We start from the raw sequence: 27,933 nt of genomic DNA on the forward strand, positions 1-27,933 counted from the left end.
AAATCGCTGCCGTGCAGTTCTTGATGTAAATATATGATTGGTTTGATGGAGAACACATTGACCGTATTCCATTCGATGATGAAAATCGCTGCCGTGCAGTTCTTGATGTAAATATTTTATGAAGAATATAATGTAAGTGCACACCAGTACCATCATTATCATTACAGTCATCATCACCGTCAGCTATTTGACAACCGTTGCTGGATTAAGCACACTACTCGTTGCAGTACAGTCTTAGATCATATGCAGTCATGATGCTCCGGCATGATTCTAATGACATCCAACCACATTCATTATATCATCATCTCGCCCTTTTGGTGGTACGTTTGCCGAGGTATGTAGCATTAGATAACTACGCACAGGTCACGTAATTCGCGTAAATGACGGGTCGCTGATCTGCGAACACGGTGATGGCGCACGATAGCGACCCAGATGGGTTCCACAGGATTTACATCAGGCGAATTTAGTCGCCGATATATCAACGTGAGTTCACTAGAACGTTCTTCAAACCACTGTAGCGCAGTTCCGGCTCCGAGACACGGTCAGTTTTACTGCTGAAAGAGGACATCGCCGTCGGGGAAGACATCAAGCGGGAAGGGATGCAGCTGGTTTGCAGCTGTCAGTGTATCTTCGATTACTGCCACAGCTGCCATGCAAGCGTAGGAGATTACCTCCCACATCGTAATACTGCTCCCACCAGCCTGCGTCCGTCGTACGCTGCACGTTTCAAGCCGCTTTTCACCTCGATGACGACATTTGTGGAAACGACAAGCGACATAGTGTAGCCAAAATTTGGTTCACCTGAAGAGCTGGCACGTTTCCATTGATAGTCGAATCCTGATGGTCCCATGCCCACTGCAATAGTAATTGACGATGTCGTTGGGTCAACATGTGAACACGTAGCGGTAGTCTGCTGCGGAGCTCCATGTTTAATAATGCACGATGAACGGCGTGCTACGAAACACTTTTGCCTGTACCAGCATTCTGCTCTTTCGGCAGATATGCCACTGATCATCACATATCCTACTTTACAGATCAGACAAGCCTCCGAACCCCACGTTCTGCGAAGAGTCTTGGACGTCCAACCACTTAGCGTTTACTGGTAGTTTCACGGTCCTTCTAGCTCTATCCGTAGACGCTCACGACAGTTCGTGTCTCTCTGTATCTCCTCCATGTCCGAACAACATCGCTTTGGTTCACTCCGAGATTCCTGGACACTTCCCTTGTTGAGAGCCATTCAAGATGCGAAGTAACAATGCGGACGCGATCTAACTGCGGTATTGACCGTCTAGGCATGGTTAACTACAGACAACACTAGCTGAGTACCTCCTTCCTGGTGGAATGACTGGAACTGATCAGCTGTCGGACCCCCTCCGTCTAATAAGCGCTACTCAAGCATGGTTGTTTACATCTTTAGGCGGGTTTAGTGACATCTCTGAACAGTAAAAGGGACTGTGTCTATGATACAATATCCGCAGTCAACGTCTATCTTCAGGCGTTCTGGGAACAAGGGTGATGCAAAACTTTTTTTGACGTGTGTAAATACTCGTTCACAGGCTCTGCGCAATAATAATTTGCCTTTTGTCAAAGTCCCTAATCTCAATGGATTGCCCCACTTCCAGCCCATATCTTCGTTAGGGTGATCTCCCTTCCTTTGTCTGGTCCACTTACATAGTTTTGTTACAGGGTCACGTGCCCGCAGCGGCACCATGCGGCATCCATTGTCGTGGTGGGCAGTGGTCATAATGTTTTGGCTCTCATCAGTGTACTCACACATTCACATACCCACATCTACATTTATAGGTACTCTGCGCCCAGACACACACACACACACACAAACGCGTGCGCGCGCGCGCGCGCGGGTTGATCAAAAATAAGGAAACTGCAAAAACACATCACATACCACTCATAATATGGTGTGAGAAACTTCTGAGGTCATCAGTCCCCTAGAACTTAGAACTAATTAAACCTAACTAACCTATGGACATCACACACATCCATGCCCGAGACAGGATTCGAACCTGCGACCGTAGCGGTCGCGTGGTTCCAGACTGTAGCGCCTAGAACCGGTCAGCCACTCCGGCCGGCTTTCAGCCGTCGTCACAATCATTTTCAATTACCGTCCACCACGATCACTCACCACACACTCACGTCCGCGTTGTGACGTAACGGAGGATGTTCTTCCGCTTTCCCTGTAAGCGATGTAAATCTTCGACACGGTGCCTCTTGTATATCAAACACTTCAGCTCCCTCGGTTACGGAACCACCCACCATACGAGCACCAACAATTTGCCCACGTTCGAATTCACTTAGCTCCGACATAATGCACTCCCAACTACACTCCGGTCGATGTGGCCGAGCGGTTCTAGGCGCTTCATTCTGGAACCGCGAGATCGCTACGATCGCAAGTTCGAATCTTGCCTCGGGCATGGATGTTTGTGAAGTCCTTAGGTTAGGTAGGTTTAAGTAGTTCTAAGTTTTAGGGGACTGATGACCTCAGATGTTAAGTCCCATAGCGCTCAGAGCCATTTGCACCATTTTTGAACCCAGCTACACAGAAGACTGTTTTGACGACGATTGACACTTGCAACGTATTGACGGCATTGCTCAGGTGGGGTTCGTGGTCAATGCATTAGTGCAATCTGCAGGCTTGACTACATCTGCATTTATGCTGAAATATGGATATCTCGCGGTGTTTCCATATTTTTGTCCAACCCCTGTACAAACACATACACACACACACACACACACACACTCACACACACACACACAAAAATATGGAAACACCGCGAGATATCCATATTTCAGCATAAATGCATATGTAGTCAAGCCTGCAGATTGCACTAATGCAACTAAGAGATAGAAAGAGAGGAAATATCGTTGAAGTAGCGTAACAGTGCTTTTTTTAGGTGACACCTGGAACTAAGCTAAGCATGACATGTTGATTAGCAGTAGCTGTTCAGTTTTAAGTAACACTTCTCCCAAGGATGTACCAGGAACAAGGGAACATACCGGTACGGACGCGCAGTTTTCCAGTTGCTCGACCTTGTTCCGATATCTGGAGCGCCGCCAACCGGTCATTAACAAGAGCTGCGGTTTCTTGTATCGCGTTGCTTCAGAACTCGATACAGTATGTGCTACCAGTCAAACAAAGCGCATCCGGACAACGTGATAAACAAAATTATTAGATCATTATATATGGTGTAAAACTGTCCTTAAAAGTGGAAGAATCAACTATGATCGAGGCTTGAGGATGCAAAAGACAATATAAACCATAATATTATTAAGACATACAATGTGCATCCACAGGAACTGTAGCATGTAACTGAGAATTATTCTCACGAATACTTCTCCATTCGAAAAATATTACGGATTAATTCCTTCCGTTCTCCAGGAGGCGGCTGCCAAAAGGGAGATACGCATAAGAAAAAGATTGAGAAATTTGCGAAACGATAACATTTCTACGAGGCGGAGCGTCAAATGTCAGACGTCTAAATGCAGTAGAGAAGCTAGAACATCTTAAAAAAGGAAATGCAAACGATCCAACTAAATATAATAAAAGTCAGTGAAGTTAAATGAAAAGAAGATGAGAAATTATAACGAGACCAATACAGAAGAATATGAACAGCAGCAGACAATGGTAAAACAGGGGTAGGATTCGAAATGAATAGAAAGCTAGGGCGGAGAGTGGGTTACTGCTTACCATTCAGGGATAGGATTTTTTTTCCTTATCAGAAATGAGACTAAAACAGCGCCAACTAGTTCAAACATACAAGCTGATACAAAGGTAAAAGAAGATGAAATAAAGAGAAACAAGAAACTGAAAGGAGAACTGAGTAGACTGGTAAAATAAAAAATGAAGAGGTTCTTCACAGATCAGAAAGATTAGGAAAATATGGAAAATGCTAATTAGAAGAATCAGTAGGATGATATGATTTATATTAATGCTTCAGGATATACCTTCCATGGTACTAGATGGATCTGTAGAGGGCATAAGTGGAATGAGCAGAACAAATAATTGAGGATGTAAGTGCCTCTCTGAGTTGAAGAGACAGTCGCAGAACTGGAAATACTGACGGCCTGCGTCAAACTAGACGGAAGGCTAATGAAAAGAAAAGTCTTGTCCTACAATCTTCAGTCATTAAGCGCATATGCACTTTATTATAATTACAGATTAGCCATCTTCAGATCTCTTACAGCACATATCAAAGAAAAACAAGACGTCTAACGCCAAAACTGGTAATCGTAATAAAGCGATCAATGACTGAAACTAACAATAGAAAAAGTACCACCATTTGTTTCTCAGGATTCAGTGAGGACATTACAGAACAGCAGACAACTTCAGCTGGGCAAGAATGAGCAATCATCTCGGTCTTCGTTTACAGTGATTCGAAAAAAACACTCGAAAATGTGGTTCAAAATGGATACTTTCGCGTCTTAACGTGTCGAGTAGTTCCACCAGCAAGTCGTAAAGCTCGGTAGTTATCGTGAAGAGAGTTAACAAACCGCAGCTGTCTCTCCCTTGAACAGATATCTTTAAAAAAATTCGGAAGGTCGCTCTGCCTGTGGTCGTTTCTTACCAGGCAAATGACCGTTTTCTGAAAAATTATACTTTTAAGTTATTTCTTTGCGTGAGCATGTTTTAAGTACCTTTTAAAGGAAACTTATCTCATGTAGATATGTCAACATCTTATCTTAGAAATTAAAGTTTCTTTCTTAACATTTTATTCCACAGAACGTTAAACAAATCTCATGTTTCGTACCGCTAAGCAGGGCGTTATACGAGGTGCATTCAAGTTCTAAGGCCTCCGATTTTTTTCTAATTAACTACTCACCCGAAATCGATGAAACTGGCGTTACTTCTCGACGTAATCGCCCTACAGACGTACACATATTTCACAATGCTGACGCCATGATTCCATGGCAGCGGCGAAGGCTTCTTTAGGAGTCTGTTTTGACCACTGGAAAATCGCTGAGGTAATAGCAGCACAGCTGGTGAATGCGCGGCCACAGAGAGTGTCTTTCATTGTTGGAAAAAGCCAAAAGTCACTAGGAGCCAGGTCAGGTGAGTAGGGAACATGAGGAATCACATCAAAGTTGTTATCACGAAGAAACTGTTGCGTAACGTTAACTCGATGGGCGGGTGCGTTGTCTTGGTGAAACAGCACACGCGCAGCACTTCCCGGACGTTTTTGTTGCAGTGCAGGAAGGAATTTGTTCTTCAAAACATTTTCGTAGGATGCACCTGTTACCGTAGTGCCCTTTGGAACGCAATGGGTAAGGATTACGCCCTCGCTGTCCCAGAACATGGACACCATCATTTTTTCAGCACTGGCGGTTACCCGAAATTTTTTTGGTGGCGGTGAATCTGTGTGCTTCAATTGAGCTGACTGGCGCTTTGTTTCTAGATTGAAAAATGGCATCCACGTCTCATCCATTGTCACAACCGACGAAGAGAAAGTCCCATTCAAGCTGTCGTTGCGCGTCAACATTGCTTGGCAACATGCCACACGGGCAGCCATGTGGTCGCCCGTCAGCATTCGTGGCATCCACCTGGATGACACTTTTCGCATTTTCAGGTCTTCATGCAGGATTGTGTGCACAGAACCCACAGAAATGCCAACTCTGGAGGCGATCTGTTCAACAGTCATTCGGCGATCCCCCAAAACAATTCTCTCCACTTTCTCGATCATGTCGTCAGACCGGCTTGTGCGAGCCCGAGGTTGTTTCAGTTTGTTGTCACACGATGTTCTGCCTTCATTAAACTGTCGCACCCACGAACGCACTTTCGACACATCCATAACTCCATCACCACATGTCTCCTTCAACTGTCGATGAATTTCAATTGGTTTCACACCACGCAAATTCAGAAAACGAATGATTGCACGCTGTTCAAGTAAGGAAAACGACGCCATTTTAAGTATTTAAAACAGTTCTCATTCTCGCCGCTGGCAGTAAAATTCCATCTGCCGTACGATGCTGCCATCTCTGGGACGTATTGACAATGAACGCGGCCTCATTTTAAAACAATGCGCATGTTTCTATCTCTTTCCAGTCCGGAGAAAAAAAATCGGAGGCCTTAGAACTTGAATGCACCTCGTAAAATGTTGTACTGCTATTTCTTTTTTTACGTTACAACGTGGTAAGCAACTGGCGTTGTCAATGAGGATAGTATAAAAGAGAGCATAAAGCAAAGTTTGACGCACTATATTGCCATATTACTATATGCCACGAGTGAAGTAGCAGGTTGCCTATAAAACGACTTTCAGGGGCAACAAAAATTTTATTTTAGCATTTGATATAGATGTTGACTCAGTTTTAAAATCTGTTGTAATATAAACAGTAACAGCTAAAATCTTACATAAAAGGTTTTCCACAGTAAATCCAGTATCACGTTTAGAAACTGTCTGTATACCTTGACGCAGTATAACTCAGGCGCGTAAATTACTCATCCACCCAGTCTTTGAAAATGAGAGCACTTAGCGACTAGAACAGATATGACACATAATTTCAAATCTTTACAAAACCTTTTGCCGCTGATACACCCACACAAAATTATGGCAGGAAAAACGTTTATCGCTCACTGCTGTTTCGCTGTTTATGTGGTAAAACTGCAGCATCAGGCATGAAGTTCGAATTTATTACTTCTCTACTACTAACTCTATTCCCAAAACATTTTGCACACCGTATGAACATATATCACTGAATGTACCTGCTGAATTGTATCGTTTTACTACACATAGTTCGGGAGATACGACTTTTTTATGTTTGAGTTCGATACTTTAAAGCAAGGGCGTTCACTCTAGCTCGTACTGCAGGCCGAAAACCTCTCATTGTAAATATGTAGGCTCCGTCAAGTTCAAAAATAACGTGACGGGAGATAAATTATTATTTCCAATTCGGATCACTGCTGCCCCATTGCCAGCTAGACTTGGCTCAAAAGAATTGAGTTCTACAAGGACCCGCACCCTTCTTTTCGGGAGGAAATGATTAACAAATGTAGACAATACGCGAACAGTGGTGAGTAGTTAGACTGCACAAGACGTTGCACCGGTAAATTAATAACTGCAACTAGAATATATACTGCTGGTAATAAATTACAGTTGCTAGTTTGTGACTGACTACTGCTGACAACATAAGTAAAAACATACCTCAAATGAAAAATAAAGACAATGAAGTCATTATAGATGAAGCACCGACTCGGACTGGGAAGAAAATCGGTTGTGTCCTTTTCAAAGAAATCATCGTTGCATCCGCTTTAAACGATTTGATGGAAATCACGGATGCAGATTAGAACCACCAGCTTCCCCACTCGGCGGCCTTAAATTAAATCGTACATGAAGCAAGGGATACACAGGGCAGATGTAAATAACTGACGGAGTACGCCCACGTGGATTCAGTAATCACACCAACTAAGCTACAGTTAAATTACGATTTACCACTAAATCAATTGCCTCATAGTGTGTACAGGAAAAGCTGTCGTCTTGACGGCTTTTCCCACTGCCCTCGCCGACCTTGCTCTATTTCCGGGCTTTGATCAGCTGTATCCATTAACACAAATGAGTTTACCTTCGTTGACGCTACCTAGTATACACGTAACAGCCTTGGGCTGTTATAACCAGTGACGCGTCTGTGTCTTTAGTGCTTCAGACTCTACATTGGTTGCTGGCCATCATTACCTTTGCTGCGTCTTGGTAAGAACAAAGTTGCATCTGTACAATAAGAGTACAGAAGAATGTTATGAATTCTGAAGAAAAATTAAAAAGAGAATTTACAAGAAATATTGTTTTTCAGTTTAAAAGCCGCATGGCGTCGGGCCTGTGTAACATTTGCCTCAACTTACATATACATAGTAAATGTAGTCAAAATAACATAGGTAAGAATGTTCACCTCAGAATTGGTTTCTGGATGGAATATTGCTTTCCTCCTTTTTGTACCTTAAGTCGTAAAAACACCCGTAGGTTGAAAGATTTGTTTATTAGAGATAGGCTGCAATCTTGTCTCACTCCCTTCACAACAACTATTGCTTCCCCTTTATGTTCTATGTTCTTGAACTCTTATAACTGCAGTATGGTTTCTGTACATGTAGGAAGTAACCGGTTACCCCCTGTAGCCCTCAGAATTTCAAAGACTGTAGTCAAATTGTCACTATCGAAAGCTTTCTCTCAATCTGAAAAGCTACAAACGGAGGTTTATCTTTCTTCAACCTATCTCGTAAGATAATACATAAGGTCAGCATTGCCCCACGTAATCCTTCATTTCTCCGGAACCCAAACTGACTTTCCCCGAGATCGGCTTTTATAAGTTTTTGGATCTTCTGTAAATAATTCGTGTCAGTGTCTTCAACCATGCTTTGCTTGACTGACTTATTAAACTGATAGTTCGGTAGTATTCACACATTCTTTTTTAATGTAGCCTTTCACACCTAGTGAGCAGTTTTCTCAAGGCTGGCTCTCCAAGGATCTCAATAACTCTGAGGGAATATCGTCTACTCCAGGAATCTTATTTCAACCAGAACTTTCAGTGCGTTGTCAAATTCTTCTCGCAGTATCTTACCTCTCATCTTACCTTCACCTACTTCTTCTTCTCTTTCTGCAATATTGCCCTTGAGTCCGCTTCCCTTATATAAACTCTGTATATATTCCTCCCACCTACCCTTCTTTGCTTAGCAATGGCATGTCATCTGAGCTCTTAACATTTAAGCACTAGCTTCCGTTTTCTCCAAAGGTATCCTTAATCTGACTGAATTGCCTGTTGGCTTCTGTCTCGGGTTCTTCGGCCGACGATCGGTCGATTATTTTTCTGACATTTCGCCAGCGCGAGTCAAGGCTTCACCCTCCACTGCTGGTGGTGGGTCTTTAATCTTCATATAGGGTATCCATCTTCCCCATAGTCATGTACGTTTCTACAGTCTTACATTTATCCTCTAACATTCCTGCTAAGCCAATCTGAATATTCTGTTATCCTCATTTTTAAACCTATTTATACTCTTTAGCCCGCTTCATTTTCTGTATTTTTAAATTTTCTCCTTTCGTCAGTTAAACTCTTATGTTCTAGTAAGAATGGTATCGGGACAACAGAAAGCGTTTTGTAGTCTACGTTTTTCACAGTGTGGGTCAGTAATAATTGTTCAGCGTGAATTTCGTACTAGGTTTGGTGTGGATCCTCCTACAGCACAAAGCATTAGACGATGGCAAGAACAATTCCGAGAAACAGTTTGTTTGTGTAAAGACAAATCGCCGGGTCGTTCCCGAGCGTCTGACACAGACGTCAAACTCATCCGTCACTGCTAACTGGAAACTGTATCTCAAGCCTTGTCGCTGCAGTGTGGCAACCATTTGAATACCCCAAAGTCAGAACAGCCATAAAAGCAAATACTTTAGCTATAAATAAAATGTACTGTTTCTTTCTACAGTAATAAAAATTATCAAGTCTGTTTTTTTATCCAACATTAACTGTCAGCTCTACAGTCTAACACAAGATTCATTCGAAAAATTACACGCATTTGATAAAAACCATAACGCACTTGCTTTTGAATAACTGCAACAGCTGATATAACTCGCTGCCCTCGACAAGAAATGTAACTGCGATGTGGCGATAAGTCTCCGCTCATGACACGCAAATTTGCTGACGGCCGTTTCGTCATTAAAAAATGTAAGATATCAAAAACGAATACTGTGCATTTTGTCCTCTACCGTCCAAAAGAGCTCAACACTGACTCCCAGTTTTATTAGTTCCGAGCAGCTCCCGTAATTGCTTAACATTTCGGCCTTTCACGCAACCAGTCCTGTGGCCCAACACCCAATTGGCAATTACGTTAATCAAAAGCATTCGCTTTGTAACGGCCCCCTTTTGCTATTATTGTAGCCCTCTAGAAGATACTGCCTCTTTGCAGGACCTGTCGTGCTATATTTTTCATCTGAAATTCAAAGGAATTTCTCTGGTGTCGGGGGGAAAACATCCGGCACTTCGGAGAGCCAAATAACTTCGGTATAAGCGTTCAGTGTGTGTAGCGAATCTGCTCTAAAAGTGACATTGCTCGTCTTAACTTGTCAACGACAATGCACCACTTCGGTAATGGGTGAATAAAGTCGAGGACTTCCCTGCCAGTTCACAAGTAGCCGCATCTATAAGAGGCAGTCATATGACAACGAGATCGAAAGAAAAAAGTAAGTAGGAAATAAATAATTAACGGTTTATCATTTCAAAAGTAATCACCGTAGCCATTAATACATTTATCCCACTGCAAGACAAGACGGTCAACATCTCCCCGGAAAAATGTTTGCGGTAGCCCATGGAAAAAATTTGGAAATTTGTGGTATGGTCTTACGGGACCAAACCGCTGAGGCCATCGGTCTCTAAGCTTACGCACTACTTAATCTAACTTAAACTAACTTACGCTAAGGACAACACACACACACCCATGCCCGAGGGAGGGCTCGAACCTCCGACGGGGGAAGCCACACGGACCGTGACAAGACGCCTCAGACCGCGCGTACCGTGACAAGGCGCCTAGACCGCGCGGCAACCCCGCGCGGCAGCCCATGGAATCATGATTCTACGTAGGCGTGCAACCCTTTCCTCAGGGCTCCAAAAATATGGAAATTTCATGTGGAGGGGGCGGGACTCTATGAAGGATGTGTAAGGGTTTCCCAGCGAAACCTCTGCAGCGTACGTACTCGAAAAAACCTTGGTAATATGTGGGCCTAGTCGTCGAAACGCCGACACTCTTCACAATGACAAGAAAAATCACATGCCAACGACGTGTTTAGTTTACGCAAAATCTCTCCCTGAATTCAAATTCATAATGTATACTTTGCTGCATGCTCGAAAGTCACTCGTTAAAATCGATTTTATTTTTAAGTTTTTAGAGACAAATACCCAATAACAATGACGAAACTTCGTCTGAATATGTTGAAAAGAAAAAGAAACGGAGGCAAATGGACCTAAAAATTAAAACCCTTCTTAAACTGTTCAAGTGTAACGTGGCGCGTCGTTATTCCACTGGATTCGTATTCCAGAGAATGACGATTCAGATCCCCGTCTAGTCACCCACATTCATATTTTCTGTGGTTTCCCTAGCACAGACAGAGAGCTATTGTACCATGCTTCAAATGAAATAGGATCTCTAGGAAAATTGTTAAATCTTTGAGGATGACAAGTTCACCAGTATGTATGTATGAGGTACATAGTAGTGTAAGAACGCGAAGATTGATGTCTGATCCATTCACTAGATATATAGTGAAGTGACAAATCACAGGATAATGATATGACATATAGAGATGGAGGTAGTATCACATACATAATGTATGAAAAGGCAGTGCATCGGTGAAACCGACATTTGTACTGAGGTTCTTTTTATTTATTTTACACAGGTAATTCATGTGAAAAGGTTTCCGACGTGATTATGACCGCACGACGGGAAGTAACAGATTTTTGTAAGCGGAATGGTAGTTAGAGCTAGACGCATGGGACATTCATTTTCGGAAATCGTTACGGAAATCAATATTCCGAGATGCACAATGTCAAGAGTCTGTCGAGAATACCAAATTTCAGGCATTACCTCAATGGGCAACGGTCTTCACTTAACGGCAGAGAGCAGCAGCATTTGCTTCAAGTTGTCAGTACTAACAGACAAGCAACACTGCTTTAAATAACCGCAGAAATTATTTTGGGGCGTACAACGACGTTTCCGTCAGGACAGTGAGGAGAAATTTGGCGTTAATGAACTATAGCAGCAGACAACCGACGCGAGTGCCTTTGTGAACAGCATGACATCACCTGCATCTACTCTCCTGGCCTCGTGACCATATAGGTTGGACACTAGACGACTGGAAAACCATGGCCTGGTCCCGATTTCAGTTGGTAAGAGCTGATGGTAGGGTTCGAGTGAAGTGCAAACCCCTTGAAGCCATTGACCCAAGTTGTCAACAAGACACTGTGGAAGCTGGTGGTGGCTCCATAATTGTGTGGGCTGTGTTTACACGGAATGGACTGGATCCTCTGGTCTAACTGAGCCGATTATTGACTGGAAATGGTTATATTCGGCTACGTGGAGACCATCTGCAGCCATTCAACGATGGAATTTTTATGGATGACAATGCGTCCTGTCACTAGACCACAGTTGTTCACGATTGGTTTGAGGAACATTCAGAACAGTTCCAGCGAATGATTTGGCCAAGCAGATCGGATATTTATGGGGTATAATCTAGAGATCAGTTTGTGCACAAAATCTTGCACCGGCAATAATTTCGCAATTACGGTCGCTTATAGAGGCAGCATGGCACAATATTTCAGCAAGGGGACCTGCAACGACTTGTTGAATCCATGCCACGCCGAGGTGTTGCTGCATTATGCCGGGCAAAAGGAGGGCTGACACGATATTAGGAGGTATCCCATGACTTTTGTCACCTCAGTGTATAACATTGTATAAGGCGTGTCTCCTTTTTAATGTGGTCTTGGAGAAGGTTATGATGACTGAAAATCTGTTGAGAAGGGGAATTTTCTATAAATCAGTGCAGACTGCCTCTTGTGTCGATGACGTAGAAATAATTGCAGGAACTCGGAAGGCAATGGAGGCGACATTCATCGCACTTGAGTGAGTCAGTGGGAATATGGGACTGAGTATCAGTCAGCAGAGAACAATATATTTGACTGGTGGGAAGCACATAAGGAGAACATACCGCCTTCAGTAACATTGGGCAGATATATTTTTGGGAGAGTTGAGCAGTTTAAATTTATGGGAGTCGACATCAAATGGTTTAAATGGCTCTAAGTACTATGGGACTTAACATCTGAGGTCATCAGCCCCCTAGACTTAGAACTACTTAAATCTAACTAACCTAAGGACATCACACACATCCATGGCCGAGGCAGGATTCGAACCTGCGACTGTAGCAACCGCGAGGTTCCTGACCGAAGCGCCTAGAACCGCTCGGCCACAAGGGCCGGCGCGTCGACATCACCCAGTCAAATGATATCTCTCATGAAGTTAAACAGAGGTTAACAGCAGCCAACAGACCCTATTTTCCTCTAAAAACTATTTTTCTCAAATCTCTTAACTCGTATTACCAAATTAATCATTTATATAACACTTATAAGACTTGTGATGGCACGTGCTCTGGAAACTTGGCCATTAACGTCAAGAGATAATGGAATGCTAGATGTCTCTGAAAGAAAAGTACTTAGAAGAATCGTCTGTCCAACTTGTCAAAGAGGAAGATGTAGGAGGAGGAACGAGAAATATGGAGGAGGAGCTACACTCATGAGCTATACACTGTACATAAATATCTACCTACTATAAGAATACTCAAATCAGCCAGAGTGAGATGGGGAGGGTCCCTGGCACAGACGAAGACACGAAAGTCGCTAAAACGATGTTAGATGGAAACTCAGGGTTCATAGAGGACAGTGTCGACCGAGAACCAGACGTATAGATGGAGTCATGGAGTAACTGCAGAAAGCTCGGGCGTAGGATCGTAATAGTTGGTGAAGAATTGATGAAGAGGCGAAGGTTCACAACGAACTGTAGATCCACAGAAGAAGATGATGAGTTCCCTAAATCGCTTAAGGCAAGTGGCGGAATGGTTCCTTCGAAAAGGGCACGGACGATTTCCTTCCCCAACCTGAGCTCGTGCTCCGTCTCTAATGGCCTCATCGTCGACGTGGCCCCAAACCACAGTCTTCCTTTTCTAGTGACAGAAGGAGACGGTCTCGTCTTTCGACTAGAGGAGTAAACTCGGCCCTGACTTGCATGCCTTCAGGTACAACAATCAGAAATGTCTGTGAACAGTCCAAGTGTCCTAGTGGCGGCCGTGACCTTGCGGGCAGTGTGCCAGTGCCGCGAGTCGGCAGGCGGTCTGACAACGGCGCCACAAACGCCCACTGCCGTCTTACCCTTTCAGCGTTTCGATGCTATGCTGTGAAACCACCATTCCGAAACAAATGTCTAGTGCCAAGGTATAGGGCGCAAACTGAATTTGTTTCTTACAGCCTGGACACGCCAAAATATACCCGAATTGTGTAAAATTGTAAAGATTCAAGTAAATGCATGTAACTGTCAAAGTAAAATTTCAGATTAATATAAATTAGTATCTGACTGTGAAGTAATCTTGGATACCTATTATCGACTTACTTGTGCAACTAGAAAATTTCCTGTGAGTTTGGACTGAGCAAAGGTTGGGAATTTGTATGGACTCTGATAACAGCGCAATTGAGCGCCCCACAAACCCAACATCATCATCTAGAAAATTTCTGGGCCTGATCGAAAATGTGTATGGGTTTTGGACTAAAACTGTGCTTATTTTTTTGACATGCCCTCTACATCAGTGCACTTCGTCCAACTTTTTCCAGCTATTCGCTTCCATCCTTGGAACGATATTCTGGAAAGTCAGCAAAATACTTACCTACAACAACCATAACTTCTTCGCTGTATTCAATATACTTCTCAGAGGCACACGTTTCTTTAGATGTGACCCTGACTGGAAGCCAGAGGGTGTTCGTTGGTTCATTCAGGGGAGGGGACCAAACAGCGAGGTCATCAGTTCCGTCGGATTAGGAAAGGAAGTCGGCCATGCCCTTTCAAAGGGCAAATGCCATCCCGGCATTTTCCTGAAACTATTTAGAAAAATTACGGAAAACCTATATCAGGATGGCCCGGCGCGGGTTTGAACCATTGTCCTCCCGAAGGTGAGTCCAGTGACTAATCACTGCGCCACTTCGCTCGGTGCCAGAGGCTGTCAAATATGCCAGAAAGGGCCCATGTTCCGAGTGTACTTCGAATAAATCCCTAATTTCCATCGTCAAAGCACATTTATGAGAAGGTGTATCGTCATGATTTTTTTTATCTACATATACACGACTACTGTGCAGCTCACACACTGTGCAATTCGCACGTAAATACTTAGCAGAGGATTCGGAGTCCATACCTCGCACTGATTTTCATCCAGTTACACCAGTCGGCATATATTTGTGTAACACTCGTCAGTTATAGTTCTGTAATCAACATGAAGAGCGATCCACGAAAACAGTGGCCTCAAAATCGCGAGGAGGCGGTTCGTTCCACACAGCTGATATTTCTTGTTGACAAGCTAAGGTAGTTGGTGGGAATGTGGCAACTGGAAACCGGAGCATCAAGCGAGAAAGCACGAATTGCATTTAGCTTTCCAGTATAAATGGGTCCATTATGTGACTGTGCAGTCTGCTATATTTCCTGCAACAGAGCAGGGGCAGCTTAATTACGGCGGGAAGACCCAAATCCAGACCTCTTCTCACGAATTTTTTCATTTATTTGGTCCAAAAGACGTGTACTTCCACAGTGGCTATCTGTTATTTGGACAAATTTTTTGTCATTATTGAACAATTTTGGCTACATCGTCAAAATCAATTGTATTTCAAGTTGCCTTGATGGAGATGATGTGTTTGGTGACTGCTCCTGCTGCCGTCAAACGTGTTCTGCATCCGATTGATCTCTAATGGGCTGTGGCAAGTAACGTAAGCAAATTTTCTTTCCTACGTGTATCCTACCAAACTCATCAGATTTCGGGTACTATTTTCAGAGACTTATCCGATTCTTTACACCAAACCCTCCATCAATTGTAACATCAAGCGCAGCTTACTCAGTGTAGGATCATTACGGTAGCCATACAAAGGTGCCATTTACAAATATCGTTGTTTGAAAAGTTATTTATGCCATATTCCTGGATAAATTCTCAAAATATTTCAATAGGTGACAGATGTAAGAAATGTCCGTGAGTAGATAATGTTAAATATATTGAAAAATGCCAGCTTCTGTCATGGTTCGTATTCAGTGATAGATGCATACGGTGTATGTTTAGAGGAGAGCAAAAGGACCACTTTGTTCTGTGACAAAAAATGTGACGTACGTTTCGATGGAGGTTTTGACGCTAATGAATTTCAGAGATGAATATAATTACCGGTAATTAAGCATTGAAGATGGCTACGCTTAAAATTTCAAAACAGTCGCCAAACGCCGGGAACGCGAGCTTGTTCCGCGTTACCGTACGCTAGATTTTCAACTAGTTGTAAACTAATTGGGAGAAGAGAATCGGAAGTGCGCTCCGCCACATGACCACAGATGACGACCGTGATGCAGTCGCAGTTTCAGGCCCGTTACTGGCTGAACTGATATTTGGTCCGTTCAAAGGTCTGTGCTGCGTCCGTGACCCCGAGGCTAACCAGGACACGTGACTGCGTATAACCGCAGCCTGCGGCAGGATCTCTGCGCACACGTGACCCCCTGCCACATACAGATAAGACTCGACGACGGGTGCCAAAGTGAGCAAGGGCCGGCAACTGATACTGACACAACGAGGGTAAAAGGCTCCATGCCAGAGACAGGGAGACAGCTTCGTTCATCGGTTGCCGATGCACGGAAATCTCTCTCTCTCTCTCTCTCTCTCTCTCTCTCACACACACACACACACACACACACACACACATGCGCGCAAGTTACCAGAGTGGCTCCTTTATTATTTTTAAATGTGTAAGGAAAAGTGATTGTCAAAAAACATCAGTTCGCACTCTAAATTGCAATGAACCTTCCCCTCCCCCTCGCCCAACTTAATCGTTTGTATACTTTCTGAATGTTAAAGAAAGGAAAAGAATAAAGTAGATGAGGCACAATGACAGTATTGACACAGTTATATGTGACTGAACTAAAAGTTGAGAGAAAACTGGTCAAAATCCTGACCTATAACTACTGCTTTAAATTTTCGATGACTTGAGTTTATTTTGGCCATAAGTCACATTGTCTGGAACAAAAAGAATGGATTACGTGTGTCAACAATGTTTAGAGTTATTCTTACATTCCTCAACTGACCATTTCACTTGGATATTAAATTATCTTGAAAAAGTTGTAATTGATTTATTTCCAAAACTACAGACATCAAGCTCTTGTTTAATTATGTACCAGATCTCTCATTCTTTATCGGCAGCACAGTCTTTGGTTGGTGTAACACTGGCTCTGTTATGTACAGTGGCAAATTTATGTTCACAAGTAAATTACAAAACTAATCTGTATGCCATTATGTGAGGGGGGAACATATTTAAGAGTAATAGCTACAATTTTTAATATGCATTATATTGACATAATACATGATTATTACCAGGGCCATTTTTCAGCCAAAGTGAACCAAATTGCTATTTGTAACGCCACAATTGTAAGATTTCCATACAGGGTGTATAACAATTAGTAGTTACCACTTGGGGCATCAAGCTGAGAGGGGAGCCAAGGATAACCAAGTGCAAAATTGGCATGCAGTTTGTATCACTAGTATCACAATTTGTAGTGAAAACTGACATGTGTTAAAATGTATGGGGGAAAAGGGGGGGAGGTGCACAAAATGATAAGTCACTCGTGTGGAAAAATGATCTTGAACTGGTTCTGATTGTTATACTAGAATATAAACGGATAGAATAGAATAAATTTAATCACCTTTATAATTTTTTTATATATAAGTGTTCACAACAAAAATAATTTATAGATTGCTGTAACTACAATATTACAAGTTGCTCACAAAGCTCTTGTTGAACTAATTTAGTTATCATATGGCAGTTCACCTCATTTACAATTTCACTGAAGTATATTGAAGTATATTTTGTTGAAGCAACTAAAAACAATATCATGTAATGTTTTGTCACTCTTTTGTTCAGTATACTCGTATGGTGCACTGTTTAGACCAAAGTATTACATTTAATCATACAGCACCACATTACAGATTCATAGCACAACGACATAGCAGTAGCTCATTTATTACACATCTTGATATTCTTGCACTGATTAAAGTGCTTTATTGTTAATCCATTTTGGTAGTCTACATTTGAATTTATCCAAAGGCACCAAGTAGACTTTTTTAGGTAATTTGTTAAAATACATGAGACTAAGATATTCATATGTACTGTGCCAGTCATGAAAGGTAAAGTTGTCATCAACCCAAAGATTGATTTGAACATCATAGTGCTTTACTAGGCATGGAGTATGCCAATTACACATTCTGCTTGTGCTGCACTAGTGTACTGACATCCAGAGGTCAAAGATATTATCATTTTCTTTCATGTATAGTAAGCACTTCCAAACATGCAAGTTGCAGACTGTCATTACATTACTTTACATTACATTTATCATTTTCCATGGATCCCTTGAAAAGGAGTCTCTGGGATGTGGAAAGATTCAAAGATTTTTTTTCCTCAGATACATGGATATTGTACAATTCTAATGCAGACAGAGTTATGAGCTATAATCCTTGAGAAGGTATTCATTGATGAAGTCGAAATTTGGGGGGGGGGGCAACAACCAAAGCAGATCTAGATAAGCTACTCATTCTTCAAAAAAGGTGTGTGAGAATAATCTGTGGAGCAAAATATAAGGAATCTTGTCGCAACTTGTTTCCAAAAACAGAGGTGTTAACTGTTATAAACACACATATTCTAAAAGCCATATTGCTTGTGAAAAGACTGCACCCAAACACTTATTCCGATTTACACCAGTACAATACTAGAAATAAAGAAAGATTTTACATTGGCAGCCACAGAACAGCACTTTACAAAAGGGGGCCTCAGTATGCAGGTATAAAATTAGCTAATGCACTGTCTAGTGTAGTCATGGCTCTTCCTACAATTAAACTGAAAAACCAGCTTAAGAAATTTTTAGTAAAACACCCTTTCTACACATAAGAAGAGTACCATACTTATATGAAGAACAAGAAATGCTTTGTGAAATTATGTGAATAGAAATCAGTAAATATCTTATTGTAATTTTGTTGTAAATTAATGACATATTCAGAAGAATGTGTATTGTACAAATAACTTTAATCATTATTGTTTCTTTGTACATGTGCAGTGTACCATTCAATGTTGAATAAAGCTATTATTATTATTATTGAGTAAGTTATTGACCCATGTATTTGACTCCTTTTTGTACTAATGTTAAGCTTTTATAGTCCTTATACAGATTGTTTTTGGTTCTGGTATTGTAATCATGTTTTGCACTATTTTGAATAAAAAGAAACATGTTGGAAATGACAAAGGACATCAGTTGATTTGATTGATTTATTATTGGTCCTGTAGATCATACAATTTGTACAGCAAAGCACATCATGATATAGGACAAGTCAATTTGAAAATTATGTTAAGATGGTATATGATGAGAGATGACAGTAGTGGTGCATAACTCACATAGCAGAATACATACAGGATATATAGACAAAATATTTAAAAAAAAGGTGGTGTGTGATGAGAGATGACAGTGGTGCTTACTGCACATAGCAGAATACATATAAGAGATACAGACAGAATAGGAGTAACAAACAATAATTAAATTATCTTACTAAGTATTATAAATATCTACCAGTGAATATACAGCTTATTACAAGTAATTAAAATATTATGGTACATAGTTCACATAGCAGAATACATATATGAGATACAGACAGAATACGAGTAACAAACAATAGTTAAATTATCTTACTAAGTAGAAAAATCTGCAAGTGAATATACAGCTTATTACAAGTAATTAAAATATTGTGGTACATAGTTCACATAGCAGAATATATAGGCCTATATGAGATACAGACAGAATATAGATAAGATACAATAATTAAATTATCTTACTAAGTAGAAACATCTACAACTGAATAAACAGCTTATTGCAAGTAATTAAAAATTTGTTTCAAGAAATTCATGTATGTAATAGAAACAGTGATTTAGTAGCAATTCCTTTAATTTAGTTCTCATTATTTTTGGGTCTTTGCTTTTTTTTATGTCTGTTAGGAGGTGGTTGTATATTTTAATGCCCATTCATTTAACCCTATTCGCATATAATTTTGTGTTGTGGGCTATAATTTGTAACTGTGTTTTGTTTCTGGTGTCGTGTGTGGCGGTCTGCATTTCTGTCGAGGGTGTCCAAGTGCTGTACTGTAAAACAAGCTAGTTCCAATATATAGAGGCATGGCAGTGGCAGGATTTTTAACTGTTGAAATAGTGGTTTACAGTGTTCAGTTCTTTTTTTACATTTCATTATTCTTACTACTTGTTTTTGTAACTTGAAAATTGTGAGAGAATCAGAGCTCTTTCCCCAGAAGATTAGGCCATAGCTCAAGACAGATTCAAACTGGGCATGGTACACCAGCTTCAAGGTATCTACACTGGCTGTGTCTTTTAATGATCATAATAGATAGCAGGTTTTACTATGCTTTTGTGACAGTGCCTCAATATGTGGTTTTCAATTTAGTGTGTTACTGATGGTAAGTCCAAGAAATTTGGTGTCCTGCTTGTACGTAATGTCATCTTTGCCGATAACTATAACTGCATTGAAGGGGTTTAGATTTTGTCTAGTATGGAAGTTCATGCTTACAGTTTTTTGAGTATTTATGAGTAGTCTATTTGCTACAAACCACGATTGTAAATGACAAGTAGTTTCATTAACTGCATCTTGCAATGTGTCACATCTACTGATTATCAGGATATTTGTGTCATCCGTATACAGAAAGGAGCTGGCATTTGGTATGTGTTCTGGGAGATCATTTATGAACAATGTGAAAAGAACAGGGCCAAGGACAGATCCCTGAGGGACGCCATTTGTTGTATGTAGTATATCTGACCTGCAGTGCCTGAATGTCTCTGATTTTCTTATTTCTACATATTGCTTTCTTTGACTAAGGTAGCTATGGAACCAATTGTGGGCTACACCTCTAATCCCATACTTATGGAGTTTCATAAGCAGCAGCTTGTGGTCGGCCATGTCAAAGGCCTTGGACTGATCAAGAAATATACCGACAGCAGGTTGTTTATGGTCAACAAAACTTGAGCATTTTTCTAGAAATGCATACAGAGCATGTGTGGTGGACCTATTTTTCCGAAATCCATATTGGGAAGATGTGATTGTGTTGTTAGAATTTAGACACATTTCTAATCTAGTTAACATACAGTATTCAAATATTTTTGAGAAGGCAGATAGTATAGCAATTGGCCTATAGTTTGTCATGTCCGTTTTCTCTCCCTTCTTGTAGAGAGGTATAATTTTAGCAAGTTTTAGCTGGTTTGGAAATGTTCCCTCTAGAAATGAGGTATTTATGATATTTGACAGGGGTCCACTGATGTAATTTGAACACTTATGAAGTAAGAAGCAGGGTATCAGATCATGCCCTGCAGAATAAATCTTTTTGACTCTTTTTTAATAATATCTTCAATTTCATATGGTGGTGTAAGAGATAGGAAAAAGGAGTTCAGAGGAGTATTATTTTTGAGACAAGAGTGTGCAGTGTTTGGAGAGTTAGTCAGGAGATTTGTGGGAGGAGAATGAACAGTATTTGAAGAGTTGGTTAGGAGATTTGTGGAAATTTCTGAAAAATAGCTGTTGAATTTATTGGCAATTTTATGTGCATTTTCAGTCTTTTGTCCTTCTATATTTAGTGTGATTTTATCCTCTATCCTTAACTTTCTGCCAGTCTGTTCATTTACTATTCCCCAGATGGTCTTACATTTGTTGGAAGAGCACCTAATTGTTTTATCATTATGAGCTTTTTTAGCCCATTTGATAACTCTCCTGTATGTGTTTTTGTAATTTCTATAGTATACCTTGAACTCTCTGGATTTGCCACTGTCCAGATTGCTAAGTCTGTGCAGCAGCCTCATCTTTTCTGATGAAGTTTTAATACCTTTTGTGACCCAAGCATTCTTTTTTGTGTTACTGATAGTCTTTGTTTTCTCTGGGAAATGGCAATTAAAGTAATATTCAAATATCTGCAGAAAATTGTCATATTTTTCATTTGTTGTTGAGGAAGTAAATACACTTTGCCAGTCTTCTTTCTCTAAGGTAAGTACAAAGTTGTTTATGTTGCTATCACTATAACTTCTACATTTAATAACTGTTTCTCCTGTTGGGAGTACATTGAGTGGTGGATTAAAATATATTGTTAGTGCACTGTGATCTGAAAAACCAACATCTATAATTTTTACAGTGCAATCAGTGTTAGTAGCAACCTGATCAAGACAGCTGTTTAATCTTGTAGGACATATTACTTTCATATTTAAGTTGAATGACATCATTAAATGTACTAATTGGGACTTTCGAGCAGATTCTTCAAGGAAATCAATGTTGAGATCACCACATATTACTATATTTTTTGTGTTGTTGTGACAAGCTTTTTCTAAAATAGTGCAAAGTTTCTGAAGAAGACTGAAAAGTTACCACTTGGTGATCTATATACACACATTATATACATATTTAGGTCGGCAAGTACTACCCCAGCTATTCCAATGTCTTTGTCTAAGGAATACACTTCACAGGGATGGAAAGGTTCACAGCTAATGCTATTTCTTAGGTATATACAAGTTCCACCACCTTTGTAATTTTTCCTAGAATAGTGGTGGACTAATCTGAAGTTCTGAATATACTGATAAGGTAATTCTGACTCTTTTAGCCAGTGTTCACTAATACACAGTAAGTGCATGTCTGACAAAACATTAGTATCACTTGTAAGAATTTCAAGTTCACTTACTTTATTTCTCAATCCTTGTACATTGTGACAGTATATGTTAAAGTTGTCACATTGTTCTATGTGAAGAAGATTTATATCTGCTGTGTCCTCTTGCGAAAGATGTGACTTGACCATAAAAAATCTTCGTTATTAGCTGACATTTTTGTTTTGTTTTTCTTGACGATCTTCTCAGAGATGTTGAGATCTTGTTGCTTGAAGCTGTACTCCCAGAAGAAACGTGACTCTCCAATGACGAATATGATGCAGTGGGAGTACATTGTGACCTCGTAGACTTTCCTTGTTGAGCTGTTGTTTGAATAGCAGTATCCAAATTTTGACTGTGTAATAATTCGCCACTAGTTTCTTGTGATTTTGTAGGTGATGTTTCCCTATCTGCTTCTTCATTAATTGCAAGGGAATTTTTTGATGCAGCTGTTTCTTTATCTTCCAATAGTACACTTTCATTAGGCACGGGTGCTTTTAGTACTGAGAAATAGTAGTTAGAATACCAAGTTTCTTAAAGAGGTCTCTGCATTATGATCTAGGACTGACACCAGATATAATTCCAATGACTCGTTTCTGAATTTTGAAAATGTTCGCTTTGTGAGAGGAGTTTCCCCAAAAGATGATTCCATAACTCATTAGTGAATGGAAGTAGGTGGAATAAACTAATTTCTTCATTTTTAAATCATCTATTTCTGCTGTCATGCATACTGCAAATGTAGCTGAACTAAGACATTTCATTAAGTCCAGAGTGTGATTTTTCCAATTTAGGCTGTGGTCAATTTGTAGCCCTCAAAATTTGACACTGTCTACAGAAAATTTAAATTAAAATCTCCACTTAGTATGAGTTCATTATTTTTAGAAGTTAAAAAATTTAATACTGCATCAAGGTGTTTAGTGAATAGCTGGAAATTACCAGTTGGAGCCCTGTATATTGTGACCATAATCATTTTTCTTTTTTGTGTTTCTAGTTGTGTGGCACATGCTTCAAAATGCTGAACACTACAGTATTTAAGAATGTCAATGTTTTTATAATTGTGACCCTTTCTAATGTAAGTGGCAACTCCTCCTTTCTCCATCTCCTTTCTACAGTACTTTGAAACTAAGGTATACCCTTCCATAGTAAGCATTTCAATTTCACTACCTAAATGATGTTCAGAAATACAAATAATATAAGCAGGATTTGTAGACTGTAGGTCATCTAAACAGATCTTAAATTCATTAATTTTGTTTTTTAAACCTCTGATATTTTGATGTAGTAAATTAACTGTTACTTTTTTTCTGTCTTCACAGGTATTATGCTTAACATTTTGAGATACAGCTTATAATATTCACTTCCTGAAAGCATAGCCTACATGACTTTCATGGTGAAAATTTCATATTGTACCTGTTTTTGATCATGTGAGTCTCCCTGTGATAGCATTCCATAAATCAAAATACAATTTTACAGATGCAGTATGCTATGTTATGCTGCCCATGACTTGCTTTTTCTTTTTTAAACCTGAATAGCCATCCTTTTCCTTCAGTACAAAGGCATAAGAAGTTCTGTTTGCTTTATAAGTGATACATTATTCAGTAATGTTCTTAAAACTGTAATATATTTGCCACAGAGGCATGGAACAACAGAAACTGATCAGAATATAGTGTGTTTTATACAATGTGACTTGCAAATTAGAATCTATATTACCCAGCTTCTGAAACTCACCTGGCCCCAGTTCAGGGTGACTGTCTAATAGCTCCCAGGGGCAACAAAATTTTGAAATGCTGCCACAATATACTCATTAAGCAGCATAATCTGAAGATGAGCATTTAACAAAAGTAATTCAAGCATTACAGTTAGGAACTGTTGCAGAGTAACTCATGGCATGCAAATTACACAGACTAGATTCATCTAGTATTTGAGAATGAGACTATTTAACTACCTTCAATAAACTTTACATGAAATTTGAAACCTTTCTGAAACTTTTTCTTGCTGACACTCCCCTCAAAATAATGAAAAAAGTGAAATTAGTTATTTACTACATTTTCCATGCAATAAAATTTCAGCATCAGACCTGACTTGCTACTTCTTTATTACTGACCCTATGCACACAGTATTCATATACAGGGTGTCCCATTTATCTTGATCACCATAAATAACTGTTTATCCAGATGCAAATTACAAAATGTTTCAAGCAAATGTTCTTTAGCCATCAGGGGGATATCAATCAGCATGGTTGCCTTCATTGTAGCTTTGCTTTTTAAAAAGATATGAACAACAGTATGACTTTTTAAAATGGCACCCTGTATTTTTATTCGGTAATTCGCCACTGTATCACAGTGTACCATTCACTGAAACACAATGTTATTAATTACATAAAACAACACTGACGTTGATGTTCCCAGTGGTTAGTGCAGGTACTCGGGGTAATGGAACACATTCACATTCTGAAATTGACAGAGGACAAATGTAAACATAATTAGAAAGCACACCCATCATTCCGTCAACTATTGACAGTTGAAGAGTTGTGCAAATAGAATGTTCATCAATGAAGAGAAGGTAGAAACGCTACTCATCTATGGGGAATGTAAGTTAGCAGAACAGTAATTGAAATACTGTTTCCTTATGCACGGGTACAGTCAGTACAGTTGTTTAGTCCTTTTAAAAACTGTTGTGTAGAGTAGGCATACAGTAAAGGCTGTCCTTCCTACAAACTACTTCACAAAATGTTTCTCTTGTTGTTGTTGTTGTTGTTTTTGAAGCTAGGCGAAATGCTATGCAGGCAGCAGAACTGTACAGAGAGCAACATCCTGACAAGAACCCACCTTCCCAACATATGTTTACTCATCTTGTTGTGATGCTTCAGGAAATGGGAAGTTTCAACCCAGGACTATGCAATAGCCATAGCACTCGCACAGATGAAGATGCCAAAGTTACTATTCTTGCTTCCATTCCTATGAATCAACATGTGAGCACATGACAGCTTGAACACAAGATTGTATAGGTAATCTACATGATTAATGGAAAATCTCATATAAAGATGTGAAACATATACTAACAAAGAGATAGATGGGCTGGCCAGTACTTACCCCAGCTCAGTACAGCCGATAGATACACAAAAAACAGAACCGAAAATTTACATTCCTAGCTTTCGGAACAAATGTTCCTTCATCAGGGAGGAGAGAGGGGAAAGAAAGGGAAGAAGGGAAAGTAGATTCAGTTACTCACAACCCAGGTTATGAAGCAACAGGGAAAGGAAAATAGGGAGGGTAGCAAGGATGGAGGCATGGTTGTCAGAGGGCTTTTTTTTTATTTTTATTTTATTTTATTTTATTTATTTATTTATTTATTTTTGTAGTAGTAGTAGTAGTATAAAGATAAACACAACTATGTAGGATGAAAAGATGCATGAATGGCTAAAGAGGAAAGGGAAAGAGGCTGAAGAGTAAATGGGAGTGAGGTTGTTTAACGTAGGTTCAGTCCAGGGGGATGGCGGAATGAAAGGATGCGTTGGAGTGCAAGTTCCCATCTCCGCAGTTCAGAGGGACTGGTGTTGGGTGGGAAAAGCCAAACGGTACATACGGTGTAGCAGGTTCCTAGGTCCCTAGAATTATGCTGGAGGGCATGCTCTGCTACTGGGTATTGGGCATCTCCTAGATGGACAGTTCGTCTCTGACAACCATGCCTCCATCCTTGCTACCCTCCCTATTTTCCTTTCCCTGTTGCTTCATAACCTGGGTTGTGAGTAACTGAATCTACTTTCCCTTCTTCCCTTTCTTTCCCCTCTCTCCTCCCTGATGAAGGAACATTTGTTCTGAAAGCTAGGAACGTAAATTTTCGGTTCTGTTTTTTGTGTATCTATTGGCTGTACTGAGCTGAGGTAAGTACTGGCCAGCCCCTCTATCTCTTTGTTAGTATATGAACACAAGATTGGGCATTCCTAAAACCAGTGTACATCCTATTCCTACATGTCACTGGTTCCATCCTTACCATGTACACCTACATCAAGAACTGCATGGGAATGATTTCCAGAATCGTGTACAGTTCTGTCAGTGGACACAACAGCAAATCCTTGCCAACTCAAACTTCTTCTCCAATGTTCTATTTACCAATGAATGTTCCTTCTCAAACAAAGGACAGGTAAATACAGGGAAAATGCATTATTGATCCAGTGACAACCCACAATGTCTTAGACAGGTGGAACATCAGCGTCAATGGAGAGTTAACGTCTGGTGTGTGATGCTCGGTACTACAATTATTGGCCCATATTTCATCAATGGTAGTCTAAATGGCACAGTGTATGCCACCTTCCTCAGATGAATACTTCCTCCTCTTCTGGATGAAGTGCTGCTAAGAACCAGAATGTTTATGTGGTATCAACACGATGGATGTCCAGCACATAATGCCTTGCTTGCACGTCATGTTTTGAACTGAAGGTAGCCTGCCAAATGGATTTGTCGAGGAGGAACAGTTATTTGGCATGCTAGGTCTCCTGATTTAAATCCTCTGGACTTTTTTCTTTGGGGATACATTAAAGATGTTGTCTATCACGATATTCCAATAACTCCAGAGGTCATGCTGAAACATATCGTGCTTGCTTGTAATTCCCTTCAGCAGACAACACTGGAAGCAGTAAATTCATTCAATGAGTGCACCAGAGTATCGGTGTCCCAGGTCACCACTTTGAACACCTTTCAATGTTCTACACCTGGGCAATGGTACAGGAGAGTCAAATTTAATTTAGTTTTCTGACAACTCCAGCAAATGGATGAGTTTGTGATCCTGGGCTCAAAGTCAGTGTTGTGGTACGTAATTAATAACATTGTGTTTCAGTGAATGGTACACTATGATACATTTCTGAATAGGTACTTGGAGAGAAAATGAATTACCGAATAAAAAATACGGGTGCCATTCAAAAAAGTCATACTGCTGTTCATATATTTGTAAAAACAAAGTTACAATGAAGGCAATCATGCTGATTGATATCCCCCTGATAGCTAAAGAACATTTGCGTGAAACAATTTGTAATTTGCATCTGGACAAACAGTTATTTGGGGTGATCAAGATAAATGGGACACCCTGTATACCACTGAGTGTATCTGCAAAATTATATGATTTTATGACACATAGTTCAGAAGATACGATCCCATAAACACAAGAAATCTATTTTTAAATAACTGAGGTGGGGGTGTTCCTGGTTAATAGATGAATGGTTTCAGATAACACATTCCACTATCAAGTTTCCTACAAAATGCCAAAATTTAAAGTTGCAAAATTTGAACATTTATATATCATTAGATTTTGGCTTTTTGTAAGAAGCTTGATAATGAATGCATATCATCCTAACTCAGGTGTTAACAAATTGCAATGTGGAAGTGAGACTGTATACTGCAGGTCAACATGTCTTCAGCTGCTAAATAAATCATTAGACACAAATGTGTTAGCAATGTGTGG

The 27,933-nt window shown here is 40.2% G+C and overlaps 1 protein-coding gene across 3 annotated transcripts in view; it reads left to right on the forward strand.

Annotated features, from left to right (window-relative positions):
* LOC126176871 (atrial natriuretic peptide-converting enzyme-like) overlaps positions 1-27,933 on the forward strand; it is a 590,044-nt gene that overhangs the window by 502,805 nt on the left and 59,306 nt on the right. The window contains exon 1 of one of the 3 annotated variants that reach the window (XM_049924084.1): positions 21,331-21,832. The exons of the other annotated variants lie outside the window; for them this stretch is intronic. The gene's annotated coding sequence lies outside the window, so the exon portion shown is untranslated. Of the gene's footprint in view, positions 1-21,330; positions 21,833-27,933 lie in introns of those variants that run through there. 3 annotated transcript variants of the gene reach the window in all.

This window comes from Schistocerca cancellata, chromosome 1 (genome assembly GCF_023864275.1).
Source record: "Schistocerca cancellata isolate TAMUIC-IGC-003103 chromosome 1, iqSchCanc2.1, whole genome shotgun sequence".
Classification (NCBI taxonomy): Eukaryota; Metazoa; Arthropoda; class Insecta; order Orthoptera; family Acrididae; genus Schistocerca; species Schistocerca cancellata.